The sequence below is a fragment of the Stegodyphus dumicola genome, chromosome 6, assembly GCF_044657685.1.
Source record: "Stegodyphus dumicola isolate Sdum_Otavi_A_Nest chromosome 6, ASM4465768v1".
Classification (NCBI taxonomy): Eukaryota; Metazoa; Arthropoda; class Arachnida; order Araneae; family Eresidae; genus Stegodyphus; species Stegodyphus dumicola.
The window spans coordinates 218,733,013-218,755,851 of record NC_140773.1 but is presented as its reverse complement, the minus strand read 5'-3'; the positions used below and the strand labels follow the sequence as shown (position 1 = coordinate 218,755,851).

The window sequence follows — 22,839 nt, the reverse complement described above, 5'->3', positions numbered from 1 at the left end:
AAAATCTTCGCTTTAACTAAATCGCGATTAACAGCTTTCCCGAATTGACAGTTTAAAATGTATTTCAGATATCCATATTTTTTCCATGAGAGCTTTTTCCCTGAATTCCTTATACAGCTTTGAATAAGGACTAAAAAATTTTTGGATTAAAGTTATTGAAACATTGTTCCCCTGGCCATGTCTCCAGCCATGCAAAGGCGGGGAGGCGATCGTATTTTAAAATATGTATAAAATACGATTATATACATATATGACTAATATGTATATGATCGCATTTTATATATGTGTAATTGCTTGTTTCCATTATCTGAAGTGAAATGACATTTAGATTTCATCTCTTTATAAAATAAATAAATAAAGTAATAATAATAAATAAATAAGTAAAACTTTTCCTATACAAACATCAAAACTGAGCATGAAAGAACTCAACGAGATATATACTGTTGTATGAAGTCGTTGGAAGAGCTTTCATTTTCACCTTGTCTTTTATCTAAACCGATGTTTCGAGGGCAGTGTGGAAAGTTGAGGTCACAAGAAGACCCAGACTGCGGCTCATCTCCTAGCGCCCAACATAAAGAACTCAGCAGGGGAGTTTGATCTCGACAAGCGGCGCGTCCGAAACGAATTCTCAACCAGTTTGTGGTCGACCTTTCGAGGTGGGGACGGAAAAAGAGGGGTGAAAGGTGCGTCCATGAACCCATGAGCCTTTTGACTTTTCGAGGGGGAAAAACGGAAACTAATTTTTTGTTTCTTCCCCAGTTTTGGGAAGGCTGGATTTGATGCAAACGTATCTTCAAAGTGACGGTTTGAGAGAAACTAAGCATAGTTCTTAATCTTTTCGAGAAATGGAATCAGAAAAATGCTTCCTTAGAGAAGCACGAACAATAAGTATTTATATAATAATGAAATTCGAAGGGAACTTTTCTTTATAAGGTACTTCTCCCGCCTTCTTAGAATGCCTTCGTGGTGTGGTGGTCTGCACGCTGAGCGTATATTCCAGAGATCCGCGGGTCGATTCCCGGCGAAGTCTTTTTTCATGACTTCTGCTTTAAAAAGTAACCTAATGACTCTGCAGTGGCGCCCGAACTAAAAGGGTGGTGGATGATGATTCTTCACACCCAGGATTTGACGATAGGGTTTCCTAAAAACCCCAGTGCCCTTTAAAAAGGGAAGTATATAAGGTATTTCTCCCGCTTTCCTAACATGCCTTCGTGGTGTGGTGGTCTGCACGCTGGGCGTGTATTCCAGAGGCCCGTGATTTAATTCTCTGCTAAGGCGTTGCTCATTTTTCATCTTGCCTGCTTCCAAAAATACCTAATGTCGAATCAACTTTAGAACGTCATGCATTTTAGAAGAGGCAGAAATTTATTTTGTGTATTATAAAATTCAAATTTCTGCATTTACATTGTTATCCAACTAAAAAAATTAAAATTCCACTGTAATAAGTATGTGTATGAGTATACATTACCATTAAAATAAGCCTGAGTTTGCATTTTCAAAGAAATAAGTATGGATATGAATTATTTTTAAAATAAGTATCAGTATGCATTATCATTAAAACAAGTGCGAGTATGTATTACAAAGGAAACAAGTATGAGTATGGTTTATCAAGAAACTAAACATGAAAATTACGACGTTACATTTTAAAAGATTGTGACCGATTTGAAAAATTATTTAAGGGGAAGAGAATAATTCTAAACTATAAAAAAAAATTAAATAACTGAATTATTAAAATTTACTGACATTTTAAAATTACGGAAAGACATAACTCAAGAACATTTTAGGTTACAGATTCCTGGTAAAAATGCATAAAATTAGAATCATAGTGTACATCTATGCGAAAGGTAATTTTATTGTTTAAAAGGGAACATTCTAGAACGCATTCTTGGCGGTTTCCTCGGGAAAGTTCTCGAAGGTAGGTTAAAGCTACATATAACCCTGCCTGTATCCGGAAAGAGTAGTATCTTGAATTTAGTAGTGCTGTACTGTCTTGAGTGCAGAGATTAGAAGAGCGATCGACCGGGAGCTGTATTTTAGTGCTTTGCTGTGAAGCTATCTTCACTATTACAACCTGAAGGCTGAGTTGCTGACTCTTTCAGAGTATTTATCGTAGTAGATTTTTGACGACTGTAAATGTGTCTTTGAAAATTTCCTGTGCAATACTGGTGAATAAATTGTGTTTGATTCTTTATCAAGTGTTATCATCACTTACTCCCAATCCACGAACCCGTAGAACTCAAAAATAGTACATTTAGCTGTTACGTATATAATATGTTAATCATCTACGGCTAAAAACTGATAGGAAAAATTTCTCTTGTTTCCTATAAACAGCACTATTAAGAACCCTCTAATTGTCCCCCCCCCTTTCCAAAAGAAAAAAAAAAACTATCTTTTGCATTTAAGGTTCGAAATAAAAATACTCAAATTTATATCTTAAATAATTTACATTAAAATTTTTTTCTCTCAAGCTGCACTTTTTCTTTCTTATTTTGTTGCGTAAATATTAGTCTTAGCAAACAGAATAGATATTTCATTTTATAATATCAGAAAAATTAGAAATATAAAATTCTTTTGCAGAATTTAATGTTACTGTGTGTGCTTGAACGCTCAAAGCTGAATTCTTCAGAAATGTTAGATAGCTTTTGGATATCAGATATCACGTAATAGACTGTTTTGTAATGATCAAGATTATCCAAGAAAGCTTCTAAAGCAAAGAGCAAATTTTATTTTATTTTTCTGAAAATTGTTGACATTGATTTCCGTGCAGTGTATTATAAAAATAATTTTTCCAGACAAAGGTACTTTTCCGATGATCATAAATCATGAAGTTATAAGGTATTTCTCCTGCTATCTCAGCATGCTTTCGTGGTGTAGTGATCAGAACGCTCGGCGCGTATTCGAGAGGTCCGTGGTTCGAGTCTCGGCGAGGGCATTGCTCATTTATCACGTCTCCTGCTTCAAAGTAACCTAATATCTCTACAGTGGCGTGCGAACTAAAAGGGTAGTGGATGATGATTCTCCACCACCAGAATTCGGCGATTGGGTCCCCTAATCCCCAGTCGCTCTTTAAAAAGAAGGAGTATATAGGGTGCTTCTCCCACCTTCTTAGCATGCCTTCGTGGTGTAATGGTCAGCATTTTCGGCGCGTATTCGAGTGGTCCGAGGTTTGAGTTCCAGCTAGGGCATTGCTTATTTTTTATGTCTTCTGCTTCGAAACAACCTGATGACTCTACAGTGTCGTCCGAACTAAAAAACGTGGTGGCTGATGATTTTCAACCACCAGGAGGTGGCGATTGAGTCCCCTAATTCCCAGTCGTCCTTTAAGACGGAGAGTATATAAGGTATTTCTCACGCCTTCTTAGCATGTCTTCGTGGTGTAGTGGTGAGCACGCTCGACGCGTATTCGAGTACCGGTGAGGGCATTGCTCATTTTTCATCTCTTCCGCTTCGAAATAACCTACAAAGTTTAAAAAGAGATTTGTTTGTCCGGAGACACAGCAAATGAATAATTTTACTATTGAAATGCTAGAGACAGTTAATGAACAATAAATCCTCATACGACAACAAATAAACAAAATAATATAGTAAAATCTGCATTTCAAAAGATGCCATATTGGTGGAAATTAGCTAAATCATAACTTTACTTCATTGTATTTAATTAACATAAGTAGGAGAATAGTTGTAAACCAAGATTTTTAAAGATAGTCTGCCTTGGAATAGCCTCATTTCTCGAAGATTTTTTAGCAGGAAATAAATCAAATTCAAAAAAATGTAAGGATTTATACATACTGTTGCGTCAGCACGCCTTCGTTCAGATTTTTTTTAAATGATTCTTATATAACAAAGAAAAATTTTAATTAAATACAACTAGGAGTTGTAAATTTTAAAGCATGTTTAAGAAGTAGCTTTGAAATTATCCATTTAACTGTATAGATTTTGCATTATTATCAATGATTTCATACAAATTCTGAAATATTTTTATTGTAATTTACTATGCATTATTCATCTATTTAATCTTTCACTATTTGTCCATTGTTAATTTTTCATTTCAAAGATTTTTTAAAAAATCCGCAACATATTGTATCGTATAACTTGAGTTTTCTTAAGATATGTATAACTCTGGCTTTTTTTTTTTTTTTCCTCATTTCTATGCATGTTTTTATTTTTGTCGATTAATGTAATTTTGTCTTTTTTTTTATTTTTGTCGACTTTGTCTAATTAAATCTTCTGAAATGTATGTACGTGCAGCTGCAAGTGCTAAATACGTGATTATTTTTCGCTCTTAGAAGTGTACCTAGTAACGTTAAGATGTAGAACTTTTAAAATTTCGTTTTTATTTGTCTCACTGAAGCCAAATCTAACAACGTTTTTGCATATTCTGTAATATTCATATCATTGTTTCGGCAAAAGCAATTCGATAACATTGCAAGTAGAGGACGTTATTGCCGAAAACTGATAACATCGTATCTCAAGAAGTAACATCGTTATCTCAAGAAGGAAGGAGGTCGTTTATGTATATTTATTTGACTTAACTGAAACCTTTCAGAAGGAAGTTATATGCATTTGTTACCTTGATAGAAGCATTTTATTTCCAAGCGATTTACGAGTAATTAGACTCAATATTCTTTGCTTTTTCACTAAAAAAGAAAGCAGCCTGCAATTGCAGTTAAAGATACATTTTTGGGAATGCATGATTTCCATTTCTAGGAGAGTTATTGATTATTTTTAAGATTTGTTTTCTATCAGTAAAAGAAAAAAAGAAGCAGCCTCAAGATTTTGTAATCTCAAGTAAGTGCTTTATGTGTATCGTTAAGTACAGAAGTAACCCATTGTTTTGAAGGCCTCATTTTCTCTAAGTATTTATTTTATGCTACGTTTAAACATACACTGTAATGTGCGAAAGTTGTAGGTGAAGTAATACATCACTGTGAAAATTTATTATAGATATTAGAAGATCGATATTAAATGTAGCAAAACAGAATACGAATACATCAGTGAAGAAATCCATCAATGTAAAAAATTTGTTGTAGATATTAGAAGATCGATGTTAAATGTAGCAAAACAGAATACAAATACATCAATGTAGAAAATTTGTTGTAGATATTATAAGATCGATGTTAAATGTAGGAAAATAAAATATAAATACATCAAAGAAGAAAATTTGTTGTATGTATTAGAAGCTCGATATTAAGTGCAGCAAAATAGAATACAAATACATCAATGTATAAAATTTCTTATAAATATTAGAAGATCGATATTAATGTAGTAAAATAGAATACAAATACATCAATGGAGGAAATTTGTTATAGATATTATAAGATCGCTATTAAATCTAGCAAAATATAGAACAAATACATCATTGAAGAAATACGTTAGTATAGAAAATTTATTGTAGATATCAGAAGATCGATATTAAATGTAGCAAAATAGAATGCTAATACATCAGTGTAGAAAATTCGTTGTAGATATTAAAATATCGATGCTAAATCAAAATAGAATACAAATGCAAACGCTAGTAATATGCCAACTCGTACTTTTATTCATTAAATATCTCTGCTCACTAATTGACAAATTTTAATCAAAATTTCTTATGAGTATAAAAATTTTAGCTGTGATCAAAAATGACGGTTGCGGCTATCGTTTTAACGCCCATTTAAAATAAAATAGTTTTCAAAAGTTCCAGTATCCGAATACAGTATTATTATATTTCAGTAAGTTAAACTGTTTTTAGTGTACTTTATGTAATGAAGTAATATTCCGATAGAGTAAAATACTAATATCCCTCCTCTCCATTATCTGAGGCTTCACTTATTTGGCAAGTCTGTAAATGTAATATTTTGTTTTCCTCTTGTTTTGCACGTGACGCTGTCATTTCGTCTGCCACTTATTTAAAATTTTCCCATTGTTCTATGTCTAAAATTAGAAATTAAAGTTAATGACCTGAAACTGCAATAGTATATTACAGTACAAGTGAAGAAATTGACAGTTTCACTTACGCGTGTGTCGGATTTGCGCAATACTTATTGGGTCCCACACATTTTTTGTAAATATTATGGTGTCCTGGGGGTCGCGAAAAAATCTCAGTGATAAAAAGGGGTCGTGACAAAAAAAGTTTAAGAAACCATGGGTAGATAATGCTTGGAAATGCTCAGAATATATAATCAAATTGCAGTAAAAGTTTTGTGAAAGTCAAAAAACGTTCTGGATTGAATATCTTCAAGAATAAATGTCCTCGCATGCACTGAGTTCTAATTGGAGTCCCATAATTTCGTGATATAAAAACTGAATGATGAGATTTCAGAAAGAACATTTAAAGAATATATAAAAGAAAACGCTCAAAAGAAAAGGAAAACTCTTTTATCATACAAAATATGCTATTACACCTTTAAATTTCAGCACCAAGAAGGAAATGTCGTAGAAATTAAATTCAACAATCGATAGCTATTTTAATCACAGGCAAACGAACAAAAACTCAAAACTAACTATTCAAATCGCACTAATATAATATCACGTCATGCGCTGAAATCCATGCGCTTACACGCTTTGATATTGTTGCGAAACACTCAGCTGTGGTAAGATAGCTTCTACGCAAAGCGGGGTTAGAGTTTCCAGAAAGTGTAAGGAAATGGCAAGGTTGCCACATTTGGCACGGAATCGCCCATTTAGGGACAAAATTGGTGATATGCCATAGACGGAGCGAGAACATTCTAGAACACATTTTTAGCAGTTTTCTCGAGAATATTCTCGAAGATAGGTTAAAGCTATATATACCCTGCCTGTCTTGGGAGTAGTAGTGTCTTGAGTTCAGAGATTAGCTTGAGAGCGATCGACCGAGTCAAGAGTTGTACTTTAGTGTTTTGCCGCTAAGGTGTCTTCACCGCTGTAATGGTGTTGCTGATTGTTCGACAAGTATACACGTGTATTATCGTATTTCGACGAGTGTACACGTATCTTTGGAACTGTCCTGCGTAATAGTAACAACTGGCAAATAAATTGTGATTTGATTCTTCATCAAGTGTTATCATCAATAACTCCCAATCCACGAATCCGTAGAACGCAACAATATACTACTATTAGTCATTAACTGAGGGATGTTTTGCCACTTTGCAAGCATTTGTCACATTAAGCATTAGTACTGGTAGATGATTATTCTTTTAGCGAAAGCCGACTAATCACATCCCATAAGTACTCGATAACAGGAAAGTCGGTCAAGTCCACACAGTCTATTTACAGTAGTACAACAAGCATGTGGGTTAGCGCTATCATATTAAAAAACAGCGCCCTAAAACATCTTGTAGAAATGGCCGATTCCATTACAAGATCGACGTAAAGTTAAATTACCATTGCTCGAAAGATCGGCTTATGGCTTACCATAAGTTATGACGTCCTTTACTGTCATTCTAGGCGCACCACATTGCCATTATGATGTTGTCTTGTAAAGGTTTGTTAATGGCGTTAACAACGTGGTCTCCAAATTAATCTCCAACTATCACTGATTTCGAGATAGAAGCGAGACTGATCTCTGAAGAGGAGATTCCTCTGTTTTAGTCTCCTTTGCCGCCTGGATATTCACCATGATAGATTTTGATCTCGCTCGACCTTCTAAACTTAACATGTGACGTCCAACTCCACTCATAGTATACTGGGTAAGAATCATTACACTCCATTCTTCTAATATGACCATCTTTCCCAGCAGAAGTCTACCTTTGGCGTGTTATCATCCGTTTTTCTTATACAAAGCTAATGAATGCTAGATTTTAGCTTAAACGCCCAGCCATCTGTCTGGAAGATAAATCAAAATCTCTGAGTTCAAGGATTTCGTCCCTCTCCCTTTGCAATAAGTGACAATAAAGAGGTTATCACATATGGCTACAGTCTCTGTTAGACGGGACTTTTCTGAGAAACGAGATTCTGGTAGCACTGGTTTAAATGGGAGGATTCCCAGAAAAAAGAGCCCCGCTGGAAGCGAAGTCCGGCCTAGCTACGGAAATAATGTTGCGGCTACGCGGGATTTTTTTTCAAACCTCACCGAAAATGTCCCGGGTAGAGACAACCAATCAGACGAAAGTTCTGCTTCTGAAGGATCACGTGATCCCAATTTGAGCGATAATCGATTACTGCTTGCCGTTCAAGTCTTTGTAGTAAGTGAGAATGGTAACCTAGCTGCGTCTGTTTCCCGAAATTGTGCGGGTTCAGAGAATTGTCCCTTTCGACGTCAAGTCCCGCGTAGCGGAAACATAATGTGATTGGGACTTAAGTAGTACATGGCCGAACTGAAGGCGGGACTTTATGAAAACCGCAAGACTAACTGATTTCTGAAGGGTCATGTAGCGCACAAAAAATTGCATTCGATTCCAGATTTTATTAAATTATGTATTTTCCATATGCTGCTGATTGGAATTGGTTGTTTAAAAATTTGATAATTTACATTTTATATCTGCATTTAAAATCTTCTCTAGTTGCATACCGTTGCGGTTTTCCCTTTGTGGAATTGGGATTTCAATGGAGTGCTGTATTAATCAAAACATAACTCGATTTAAAACACGTACAGAGACCCTTACAATCATATTTATGTGAGGAGGATCCTGATTCTCCTACCATGAGCACTTATTTTTTATCTGAACTTAATTTGCGCAACAAATTTTGATATTTCTCTATGCATGTAGACTGCGGAAAAAAAAAAAAAAATTAGAGGGACAGTTCTATATCTCCCGTTAGCATATAAACATTTTGTACCGCAGCACGCGCATAGGGAAAAATCCTTACTTGTGGTTGGACATACTTTCTTATGATATCATTTTCTCTTTGCGTAATGGCGTTTAGGTTGGATTCATACGGTTTTGTTTTCGTTGAATGACGAAACATGAGTAACACAGAAGCGTGAAAATTATCGTTTGGTTTACTTGAAAGGAAAAAATTTACCTGCAGCGTTGCGCAGATAGCTTCCTGTTTCATAGAAGAATAAAATTATAAAATCTTTCAGAGAGGCTGTTAATATCAAAAGAAATTTTAAGCGCTTAGATTATATAAATAGCCGAGTTCATGAATTTAGAGCAAAAGCCAGAACACGACAACCTCGATCCAACTGTAAAGGCATTGTGTGCTAGTAAGTATATTATTATTATTGCAGTTTTGTTCCATTCTGTTCCTATCACATTGCAGAAAATATTTCCTTTTCAAATGTTATGTTATTTCCATGTTAATGTCCATGTCATTTCTAATATTCTGTTGCCTCAAATGAAAGAAAAATGTGCATTCAGTATTGTTGCTTAATACACGTATGTAAGAAAAGAAACGTCCTTCTATGACAAACACTATTTTTATGCAAAGGTTTAAAAGATGTTATACATTAGAAAACTGGCAATATTCATAAAGTAATATTAGTAAGTATAAAATATATATCTCTATTTCTCTGTTCCTAACCTAGATTAGTCTACTTCAAAAACAAATTTTACTTTTTCAGACTAATTATAAATATTGTGAATTTACTGTGTACTATGTCAGCTTCCAACGACGTTTTCTTTTCGAAAACTGACTTGTCTCATGCTTTCGAAGATTGCATCTGCAGAGAATGGATATATATAACGAACATGAAATAATGAATTAGTAATCACACCACCTTTAACGGGAAGAGTTTTAAATTAAGAATACTTAATACTAATATTAAAAATGTCTGCATTTAATATTAATATACATTTACGGAGTTAGCACAAGAAGAAATAATATTTTCTCTCAAGGAAAAAATATCACTACATTTTTTATGTTAAATTCACCACACTATAGTGTTGTAAGAAGTGTAATCTTATAGCAAAAAAATACAACGCAGGTAATAATCTTTTCGGTATTGCTATCAAAATATAAACAAACGTATGAAGATGTACCCTCGAGCACAAGCAAAGTCAAGGCGTTCCTAAGCGTAGAGGAAACGATGTCATCGAAAGCCATATCCAATCATGAGGAGAGATTTTTCCCCATGTACGTGGCGCGGTATAGAATGCTTATATGCCTCCCGTTATACTGGGTCGATTCACGAAATTCAGCTTTTCGTTATTCATGTCTCAAAAGCGCGACTTAAGCAAAGTATTTTATTTATATATAGCAGTATTCTAATATAGGTATTTTGACGGAAAAATCGGACTTCTTTCTGAAATGACATGATGATTTTTTTTCCATATTTCCACTCTACGACTCAAATTATGCCTATATATTAAATTTTAATAATTGTTGAAATTATTTCATACTTTCAAATAATTTTAACAAAGTGAGTAAACCACATTTGGTGTTATCGCATCTAACAAATATATCAAATTTTCAAAACGCGCAAATATATAAATTCACGTATATCTTCGGAAATTTTGAATAAAAAACTGCAATTTTTTGTAAGTAGGCTTAGAAATACATCTACTTTAAGAGGAAGGTAAAAATTTGATAGATTATAATTCAAAAGTCTTTTTCGAAAAATTTATAAAAATTATTTAAAAATATAAATTTTAAAAATAAATCATAAAAAATGGGCGAATTTTATTTGGAATGAACCTATTTTGAAATGTGAAAGGAAGAATCAAATAAGTTTAATAGCAAAAGAGATAATAAATATATACCAAATTTCAATATCCGCGGAGGAGCCAAAATTTCGAGAGCCAAAATTCGAGAGCGATTTTTCACCAATTTAAAAAACAACTCGTGCGATTTTTATTAAACTTGGAAGCTTGGCGTAATATGAGTCGTAGAATGGAAATATTTAAGAAACAAATTGGCATGCCATTTAAGAAAAAGACCGATTTTTCATCAAAATACCTATATTTTACCAATACTACATATAAATCTAATATATATCCTAATAAAGTCCCGCTTTCGACACATATGAAAAACGCCAGTTGAATTTCGTCAATCGGCCCAGTGTCCTTTTTTTGGGGGGGGGCAGTGTACAATGGAAAGCGGCCTTTTATGAACAACGAAAAATCGGCGTTATAAATTTGAGACATTTTTGTTTTTATCAATGCATGACTTATCCAGTTCGGGAATATGAATTCATTTCTAACATCATAAATGCATTTTTGCCTTTATCAGCTTGTAGCTACAAACTATGCAAAACGAAACCTAAATCACTCTGCGCGCAGAACAAAAAGTAACGCTACAGGATGTATATCCATTTTAAAGATAACAACATCTCAACATCAAAGTTTTACAAGTACTGCACCGTTTCCTGCATTAAACATTCTATCTGAACTATGATTCTTATTTGTAAGCCATTGAACGAAGTTGATCAAGTAAACTATGAAGTTTGTAAACTGTGAAGTTTGTAGAGATATTTGGAAAATCCTTTTTTTTTACTTTCGATAATCAATGAATAATTTGCTCATGAATGATTTGTGTTTCAGCATGCTTATTTTCATAGATTTAAAATTGTAAAACAACGGTTATGAAAAATAATCTCTCACGGAACGAATATAAAGAATAAAATCATTCCACCTCAAACTTACAAGCAAACTTTGAATTATTCAACAAGCTAATTAAGAACCTTCGTCTAGAGTTTGCATTAAAGATTAAAGGTAATATTTAAATTTTATAAGGTAATATTAAAGGTAATATTTTTATTAATATTAAAGGTAATATTTAAATTTTGTAAGCTAATATAAAGATATGACAGTGAAAGAAAGATCTTGAAACTGGGACTGGAAAATATTAGTAAAATATTAACCGGCCTTCACATTTTTATCAGTTTATTTCCGAGAGAAGTGCCTTTCACTATTTTTGTCAATTCATTGTAAATTTTTGTAATCCTTTATAATTTTGTTTTAAATTTTTTCTTTTCTGTTTATTGTGTTTACTTTATTATTTCTTTACGGTTTATATGTTTTATTTTTTATTATGTTTCCTAATTATTTCTGTAAGGCCTTTGTGATATTTTGTAATACATCTGAAATTCTTTGTTTAGTTAAAAAAAGAAAAACAACAACAGCAAAAAAAAAAAAAAAAAAAGTTTTCAGATTTCAGATTGCGCCCACAGGGGCGTTTTTTAACGGTTAGTGCTTTACCTTTATTTATTAAATATCATGTTCTTCGCACTCAAAACATAAAATTCAGTTCAACAACAGCATCACAAAATAATTTAAAAAGAGCATATCTCTACAATTTCCGATTCACAGTCTCAACGCGTAGAGCCATTAGGTTAAATTTTGAAAGAAGGAGAGATGAAAAATGAGCAATGCCCTCATCGGGACTCCAACCAGGGACCTCTCGAATACGTGCCGAGTGTGTTGACCATTACACCACGAAGGCATGCTAAGGAGACGGGAGAAATATATATACTCCCCGTCTTAAAGGGCGACTAGGAATTAGGGAACCTAATCGCCACATCCTATCATCAGTCACCACTGTTTTTAGTTCGGACGCCACTGTAGAGTCATTAGGTTATTTCGAAGCAGAAGACATATTAATGAGCAATACCCTCGCCGGGACCCGAACCTCAGACCACTCGAATACGCGCCGAGAGTGCTGCCCATTACACCACGAAGGCATGCTAAGAAGGCGGGAGAAATACTTTATATACTTCTTTTTAAAGCGCGACTGGGGATTAGGAGACCCACTCGCCAAACCGTGGTGGTGGAGAATCAGCATCCGCCTCCCTTTTAGTTCGGGCGCAACTGTAGAGACATCAGGTTAATTTTTTTAAAGCAGGAGAGATGAAAAATGAGCGGTGCCGTCAGCGGGACTCGAACCACGGACCTCTCGAACACACGCCGAGTGTGCTGACCATTACACTACGAAAGCATGCTAACAAGGCCTGAGAAATATAAGCGCTGAAGATAAAATATGGAAAATGCATAATTTAATAAAATCTGGAATCGAATGAATTTATTTCCCGGATAGTGTTGCCATTGCTCGCTTTGAAATCATCAAGTTAATAAACTTAATTTGTTAAAGTTTTACAAAATGTGAAATAGGTAATAAAACAAATTCCAAGTTTGGGCTTCCACATGCCCGTATTCGAGTGGAGGACAACATTATTCAAAATTTGATATCTCTAATTAAGATGTTCTTCCACAGTGCGGTAAACATGCACACATTCATGCAGATTCTTCATTATATAATTTTTTTAAATATAATGCAGGGCTCTAATATTTGATGGCAACAATTTTAAAACTTAAACGCCCTTTATAGTGAACCAACGCAAAATGCCAAAAAGAAATTAATAGCCCTTCTGGAGAAATTGATCCTTTGGGCTAAAAGTATAAAGATAAGTTTTAAATTTTGAATTATTGTAGATTAAAGGTAATATTTAAATTCTGATGTACATTAATTTAAATAAATGCAAAACGTTAACAGTTTCGATGCCGAATGTTAAACATGGTTGAAATAAATATGAAGTGTAACGATCTAATAGTTTTGTCTTAATAGTTTAATAGTGATTTAATAGTTTAATATTGTCTTAATAGTGATCTAATAGTTTTGTAACAATCTAATTACAGAGCATTTATTTAATGTATATTGCATAAAATGAAATTTTCACACGTCAAAAAAAGTGAGTGGCTTTCATACTGTTATGAACATCACTATATTTGTAAAAAAAAAAAAAAAAAAAAAAAAAAAAGAATGAATTTACCTGATAAAAATAACTTATTTAAAGTTTGTGTTCCTGTTAATTCCAAAAGTGCTCTAATATATATGTCGGGGGAAATTTTACAAAATGTATTTTTTTTATTCTTTGAACTATTGGTCCTATTAATTGATTAATAAACGAAAAGCCTCAAAAATACAAAATGTAAACTGGCTACATTTTGTTGCGTTCTACGGGTTCGTGTATTTGGAGTAATTGATGATAACACTTGATGAAGAATCGAAACATAATTTATTCGCCAGTATTACACAGGAAAGTTCCAAACAGTCGTCGAAAAACTACGATAAACACACTGAAACAATCAGCAACACAGCCTTCAGGTTACAACGGGGAATTCAGCTTCACGGCAAAGACTAAAGTACAGTTCCCGACTCGGTTCGGTCTCTCTTAAGCTAATCTCTGAACTCAAAACACTACTACTGAATTCAACATACTACTAACTCCGCGTACAGACAGGATATATATAGCTTTATCCGTTTGACTACTAACGGGACATAAGTGTTCCACTAAAAGTTTAAAAACTACTGCTGGGTTAAAAGGTACTAGGAATCTTCTGCATGATGGGGATAATCTTCCAATAGTTGGAAAATCAAGACACCGCTGTGCTCCTTGTACACAAATGAATATAGAGAAAAGAACAAATATATGAGTTGCCCAATGTGTAAAGTTGGGTTATGCAAAGAATGCTTTATCCTGTGCCATGCGATATAAATCAATTTCATATCATAAAACTTTTCAGAATAATAGGTGTGCTTATAGTAAGTCGATCGCTACGTGTGCGACATATGTATCCCATCATTATCTACGACTGGGACATATGTGTCAGTCGTAGTTACCGTCAGTTAGTTAGTAAGTAGCCGTAGTTAGCTTTCGGCTTAAAAATCGTTTGTCCAAAAAAATCCCAATGTTGAATTTACTTTATTTATGACATATTTGAGTCACATGAATAGAAAACGGGGTAAATTTTTTTTTAAGTTCGTAAGGTTAACCTACCTTCGAGAACATTCTCGAGGAAAGCCGCTAAGACAGTGTTCTAGAATATTCTCGTTCCGTCTATGGGAAATCGCCAATTTCTTCGCGAAATATCGCCAAGTGGGCGATTTCTCACCAAATCTATCAACCATAGCCCTAATCCCGCTTTGCGGTGAAGCTATCTTACCGCAGCTAGGCATTTCGCAACAATATTTTTTATTGTAATTTTTAAACCGAAATGTTCCCGACCCTACACTGTATCAGAGATTTCAGTTATGCGAGGTATCACCGATCCTTATTATCTCTGATAATCGGGACTCCACTTTATTATAAAAGTTCTGCCCGTAGATATAAGTAAACATGTATGTGTAGATAAAATTGCATCCTTTATAGCCAACCTTAAAGTTGTATCATAGATATTCTGGACTAAGATATATTTGTTAATACAACTTCGTTCTTTTTATCTTTCTAATCCTTTTATCCTACTAATCATTTTGTCGCATGAATGCTTACGTCATCCTTGAACCGTGTTTTCCTCACATTGTTTTAATACTCTCAGTCTTTCCTATTATTCCAATGGTTTTTTTCAATAGATTAAGCTGGATACCGAAATGTAATTTTCAGTCTTAATATCTTCTGATTGAGAACTAATTATTGTAAAATGTAATTGTCTAAATTAGTCCTAAGTGTTAAATTTAGTGGTTTATTATGTTTGCGAACCATGTGCCAAGATATGTGGCTGATGTTCAAAAGAACGTCTCTGTAAATAATGGAAAATAATTATACTCTTTTATGTGTATTGTCGCACAGAACATTAATTTGCAGGTAAGTCATATTAATTTACATATCTTCGTTCTTTCTTTCTTTTTTTTTTTTTTTTTTTTACTTCCTTGTACGTAGTAAAGGAAACATTGTAATCGGGGAAAATTTTGGGTGTCACATTTCAATGAAAATATCCATTTCGACCGCTCTCGAAACCATCTGAGAGATGTTTTTGAGTGACATCTATACGTACAGACAGAATAAAGGAGTGTTTTTGCCAAAATGGATTGTAAAATGGATTTAAAACGGATTCAGAAGAGATTTTTATCTTTACATCTGTACATACGTATGTATGTACCTCGCACAACTCTAGAACGTTTAACTTTTGTGTATGGGACTGCTATAACATGTAATTGTGCCCCTCCCTTTTTCGTTGGATCGGCTCTACCAGTCGTATATAACTATTTGGCTCGATGAGCTTAGCTTTTTTTATTCTTATGTGTTGTTAAATTGTGCATTTTTTGCTTTAAAAGTAATTAAATTATGTAGTTTTTATGTCTTTAGTTAATATGCATGCAATAATTGTAGAATTATCAACAATTTAAAAGTTTTAAGTAAAGATTTAAGCCTAACGAAAAAAAAATTTGTTTACATTTGAAACTCAGTAGAATTGTCAATTTGTAGAGGCATTAGGTATTTTTGAAAGCAAGCAGGATGAAAAATTAGCAACACCTTCGCCGGGAATCGAACCGCCGACCTCTCAATTACGCGCTGAGTGTGCTAGCTACTACACCACGAAGGCTCGTTAAGATGGCGGAAGAAGTACCTTATATACTCCCCCCTTTAACGGGCGACTGGGGGTTTTTAGGGGACCCAGTCGACAAATTCTGGTTGAGGAGAATCATCAACCAAAAACCTTTTAGTTCGGGCGCCACTGTAGAGACATTCGTTATTTTTTTTTGGAAGCAGGCAAGATGAAAAAGTAGGAACGCCTACGCTGGGAATCGAACTGCGGACCTCTCAATAACGCGCTGAGCGTGCAGACCACTACACCATGAAGGCTCGCCAAGAAGGTGGGAGGAACACCTTATGAATTCAGTTTCTGCACCTTAAACGACTTTTTGCCAAGTGGGACTAAATGTAAACTTTCAGTTTCTTGCGCTGAAAAATCTGCCTTCTTGTCCGCTGGCCGAATTATCTATTTAACTCTAATTTTAGTTGTAGACCTCTAATTTTAGTAGTCGAAACTCTAGTAATTTTTTTTTAAATGTTTTAACTGTATTTGGTGTTTTATGTTTTTCTGTATTTTATAATTTTTAATGAAGTTGTTTTGAGTTTTTATGTATTTTTGCGATGTGAGAATTTGATTAATTGCACGAGAAATATATCCGAAATGAAATTCGAGGAAATAAGTTTAAATGAAATGCAGCAAAACATGTGTATAATTTAATAGGCCATACAAGGAAGTCACGTGGTACCATACCGGTAGTTGGACTCGTGCTCAAATCGTAGCGAATCGGCTGGCTGCATCAATGGCTTCGTGATTATCTTTATATGTGATGTGAATACGAGCCAGATTTCCTCAGAAAAGTCCTCTACGAAAGTATTTTTCTTGTCAGATAGCCCTCATATGTTTTGCTTCAAATCAATTTATATTCTGTATTTATTTCTGAAAGGTATACATCGTCAGATCAAACTCACTGCTGACAAAGAATATGGAAGAAATCGCTGGCTACTAACCACCACGGAAACGATTCACAGCTATTTACTGGTTTTGGTTGATCAGTGGTAATATATCTAATCGCGTAGAGAGATTGCCCTGAACCAGAGTCGCAACTAAAAAGCGACATAATTTTTTAATTAATATGCAAATTAATCAAGATGCATCATGTCATCTTGTTATGTACTGAGTGTATTTTCATAACATATCCCGAGATTAATTAGTAGTTACTAATAATCATGCTTTAGAAAGGTGTATTTTTATTGGTGTATTTAATTACAGCAAATCACACTAGGGCTGTCTGCCTAAGGTGAGGGATGCCTTCGTGGAGGACTTTTTAAGGAAAACTGGCTCGTATACACGTTACACATGGGAAAACCACGAAAACACCCATGCAGCCAGCCCGTTCGCGGTATTCGAACCTCGGACCGAACTACCAGTGTTCAGCGACTTTACCGCTCGGCCGCTGGTGGGCCACTGTAGAAAGGTAGAAGACTATTTTACCAAACGTATTTCCGGAAAGTTTATAAGCCATACAGATTTGTGGAAAAAAAAAAAACTAGGCCTGTAGAATCATTAGGTCTTTTGATTTGAAAAATGAGCAATGCTCGGTGGCACTCGAATCTGGACCTCTCGAATACGGGCCGGGCATGCTACCGTTACATCGCGAAAGCTTGCTGGAAGGAGGGAGAAAATATTTTACATATTTCTCCTCTTAAAGGACAAAAGGGGATTAGAGGACCCCATCGCCAAATCCTAGTGGTGATGAATTATTGTCCAAAATCTTTTAGTTCGAGCGCCACTGTAGAGTCATTAGGTTTTTTTGATTTGAAAAATGAGCGATGCTCTCATCGGGACTCTAGCCTGGACTTCTCGAAGACGCGCCTAGTGTGCTTCTATCACACCACAAAGGCCTGCTGCAAGGGTTGAAAAACACCATAGAAGTCTATATTTCCTGTATTTTGCAGCATTTCCTTAAACTCACTTAAACTAATGCAGAATAACTGTTAAGATACTATTAACACAATGACAGACTTATACCAATATGCGGTTTGAAAAATTACGACAGCAAATACCGTGAGTCATTGGTGGAGACTTGTTTCTAAATTTAAAAACTATACTTAAAAAAGAGCTGACGTTTCATTAGACATTCCAAACCGAAACCGCAAGCAACCGTAAGCACAATTTGACATTGTCGGTTGTGACGCATACGTAAGCATTTCCAAGAAAGGAACCGATTGCATGAATAGTAAATAATCGACTATGAATTTTCGAAGATTTCGTTTTGAATTCTTATTTCGTTATGCTTCGGTTATTATTGCAAAAGGCCATCAGAAAATTAATAATATAAATTTCAAGAAAATATGTAGATTAGATGGATAATCTTAGATCTTAATTCATCGGGGGAGTATACAAATAAATAAGCTTGAGTTCTATTCCTCAAATTTCATTTTAATACCTGAAAAGGATTACGGATAATTCCTGACTGACAATAATAGATTAATATAGTTTTTAACTCGTTAAACAGATCTCCGTTTTAATCAATTAGTTAGTTAAAGCCAAGTTAAAATCCGTAAAAAGAACCATTGCAATTCGTTAAAAGAGATTTTTTTTTCCCTCCTGAAAAAAAAGTCTGAAAGCTTTCAGATTTTAATTACGCCCAAAGGGGCGGTTTTTTTTTTTTTTTTTTTTTTTTTTCCCATTTACATACACATGCACGTTCGAGAGCATCTGGGCTAATGTTCCTATGGCCTAAAAAATATTTAAAAACAGCCTATCTTTAGAATTTGTAAAGATACGTTTTAACCGAAAACAACTACAGAATAAAACTTTTTTTAAATTAATAGTTTCATTTTGGATAAAGCAGCACTCGTTATTAATTTTTGGTCACATAAAAATATTAATTACGTTTATGCCTACGAATTCAAAACAGAAGTATTGAATATTTTATTTTTCATATGTAACTTACCAAATTATTGTATTTACTCGTTTATGCCCTTTTTTTTACTAATTTTATAGTATGAAAATCAAGAAAATAAAATTATGCGAATGATTTAATTTCGAACAGCGCCTTTACAATAAAACATAACAAATTAAAATTATTTATAGATAAATTATAATATTGCTCACTTAAAAGAAATCTATTGTTGCGTGCTACTGGTTCATGGACTTAGAGTAATTGACGATAACACGTGATGAAGAATCAAAACACAATTTATTCGCCAGTATTACACAGGAGAGTTACAAAGACACGTTTACAGTCGTCGAAAAACTACACTAAGCACGCTGAAACAATCAGCAAGACAGCTTTCAAGCTACGGCGATAAAGACAGCTTCACGGCGAAGCACTAAAGTACAGCTCCCGTATCGATCGATCGCTTCAAAGCTAATCTCTGCACTTAAGACACTACTACAGATCTGAATTCAAGATAATACTAACGATTACTCTCTCCGCATTATAGCTTTAACCTACCTTCGAGGCTATATTATAGCTTTAACCTACCTTCGAGGCTATATTATAGCTTTAACCTACCTTCGAGAACATTTCCAAGAAAATGAATGTTCTCGCTCTGTCTATGGTATATCGCCAATTTTGTCGCCAAATTGGCGATTTCTCGCCAAATATGGCAATCCTAACTCTGCTTTGTGGGGAAGCTATCTTACCGCAGGTGGGCATTTTGCAGCAATATATATTAACATTACAATATCTAATAAGATATCTTCATTCATACTTCCCTGCTCCTTTATACTGGTTTGTATTTTATCATGGCGATGACACTCTGGGGAAACATAACTACGAGCATGGCGGTTCAAGGAGCCTGGGGGAACACGGTTATACCAAGGGGGGGATTGGCTGTAGTCCTGGTGGCCTCAGTATGGTGGTCGGGCGTGGTTTGCCACTTGACCTTATTCCATAAAATTCCACGTTATCGGTAGCTATGCGACGGCCAGACCGTTGTACCAGTCAGATCTCCAGACTAAAAGTGCTGCACCTCATGGTGATCTCTGTTCGCCGGTCGGGGTGACTCCGGTCGACAATGAGTTTAGTTATGGTTCAGCCATGAGTTTAGAAAGAACGTTTTGATCTGCCATCTGTAAGTGTGGGATGGGCGGCAGAGTAGTGAATTTTCTAAAGCTCTCGATAGAGGCTATTTTTTGCCTGGGATACCCACCTCCCTCCCTAATACGGAGATTTTAAGTTGGAGTTGGGCTTGGTTGTGCTCCTAACTTAGATCGTTGTACCAGCAATTACAAAACTAGTTCCCTGAACCTTGAATCTCGCCTATCTTATTGTTGATTCCTAGACCTCAAATCATTTAATGTTGTTGGAACTGCTGTTTGTATTCCATCTGCTATAGTTTGCTACTTATCGCCGTCATCAGTTACCATCGTTTTCGTCACCATTGAATCTGTCTTCTCATGTGCAAAGACCTTCAGAATTATCAAAAAGAGCATTAAAAATCCCCATTTTCTTTAAGCTATTCACTGTTGTTGCTTCATCAGTCAGAGCCCATGTATCAAAAATGCATGAGGAAATCAATTAGTAAGACAAAAGCGACTACTCTGTAAACTAATCTAAATCTATTTTAAAATTTAGGGAAACTGGCTTTATGAACGGCTTGAGGAGGGGGAAAATTATGTGAAATTGAAAAACTTTCAGAATCTTATGCTAAATTGCTAGAGGGAAAAATATGCGAATAAATACTGTATAATAGAGTTTATTAGCTAAAATTTTTGTTCAACGAGAAGCGTACAAAATCTTATTTTCGCATTTACAAAATCTCTTCCAACACTGAAAATTCTGATATAGATTTTATAAAACTTTCTATTTTATTTTGAGAAATACTGCACTTAGAAATACACATCTACAAAGTCAATATTAAAAAATCTGATGTGTACACCACATGACTTCCTTGTATGGAATATTAAATTATACGTATTTTTTCTTACATTTCGTTTAAACTTATTGGATTGAATTAAACCTACTTCGCCGACAGCGCATAAACCACAATAGAATAAATGCATTCTTTAAAATTCATTATATTTGTTTACCATAGTGACATTCTGGCGCTAAGTTCACTCAACAGCGTTATAATTCGTTCATATTATAACTCAGAATGCACAAAATTTATATCATTTGAAGAATTATCTAATCGTTGCCACGTGTTCTCTTCAAATACTGTAATAAATCTAGAACGATGTATAAAAGAAATTAAGCAAACAAAACCAAAAAGAAACAGTTTTGCACAGACGATTCAGTATTTCTCATTCAATTAATTCAGTTCTTACTTCGCGACAAGGCAAAAATACATAAAAACTCAAAATATCTGTATTAAAAATTACGAAGTAAATCTTAAACACTTATTTTCTCGAAAAAATTCCAGAAAGGATTAAGCATGATTTAATTCGCAATAATAAAGGGGGGCGTTATCTTTGTTGTTGCAAAGCTTAGTTAGTCTCTCTAGATTGGAAACCAATCTATTATTCTGCTGTTTCAAATGTAAAAAAACATGTCCGCCACGTTATTTAAAACTTAGGCTTAACCGTACTTAAACAGCTTTTAAATTGTTGATAATTCTACAACTATTGCTTGCAGATTTCCTAAAGGTATGAAAACCTTAACCGAAAGATAAGAACAACATAATTCAATCATTTTTAAAGCACAAAATGCACAATTTACAAACATATAAGCGTAAAGAAACCGAGATCACTGAGCCGGTAGCAGAGTGGATATATATACGTATATATGTTACTGTGAAACACCGAAATCTGGAGAATGTCGACTTTTACCGGTGAATGTCAACATTCACATAGTCGCTTGGTGAATGCCCGAAATATTTTCCAAATACTCTTATTTCTCAAATCTTTTTATTTTCGAAATATTATTCCAAATACTCTTACACCGGTAAATGTCGACATTCACCATGTACTAATGGTGAACATATAAGAACATTATACTTTCTTCTCCGTAATTCAGCCGCGAAAAAAACGCACTTGAGACTTAAAATAAGAACTTAAGAATATAAGAACTTAAAACACACAATACATTCAAAATGATAAAGGAAAATAATAGAAGTTAAAAACTTAATTATACAGTACTTTCTAAATGAGAAAATAAAATGACAGTAATAAAAACTTACTAAATTGTGTGATTCAAATCTTATTTATTGCAACAACTTAAACTATTATGACACTTTATGACCTCTCTTTTCGACCTACAACAGAACATATCTGTGACTGTCGACATATACCGGTGAGGGTCCGAAAATAAAAGAATGTAATGCAATATTCGATCTTTCACCGACATATTTGGTGAATGTTGACTTTCTCCTTTGAAAGTCGACATACTCCAATTTCGGTCTTTCACGGTAACATATATAAATATATTTATATACGCTTGGTGCGGCCGATTGCAACCAAAATAGTAGGTGCATATCTACATGTTATAGTAGTCCTATATACAAAATTTCAACGTTTTAAGGCTACTCGTTTTTGAGTTATGCGAGATGCGTACGTACGTACGTGAGTACATACGTACGTACAGACGCCACGAAAAATTCTCTTCAGAATTCATTTTAAAGCAGTTTCATAATTTTTTTTTTGTAGGAAAAGAGTCTTTTATTCTGTCCTTACGTACAGATATCACGCAAATACATCGTTAAATTGCATTCGAAAGCGGTCAAAATGGATATTTTCGTTGAAATATGCTGCCTGAAACTTTTCGCGATTACAGTACTTCCTTTTTACTTCGTACAAGGAAGTA

At 34.4% G+C, this 22,839-nt stretch overlaps 1 protein-coding gene across 1 annotated transcript in view; it reads right to left on the bottom strand.

Moving 5' to 3' along the window:
• The window catches only part of LOC118190675 (uncharacterized), a 260,220-nt gene that overhangs the window by 37,853 nt on the left and 199,528 nt on the right, over positions 1-22,839 (bottom strand). The window lies entirely within an intron of this gene.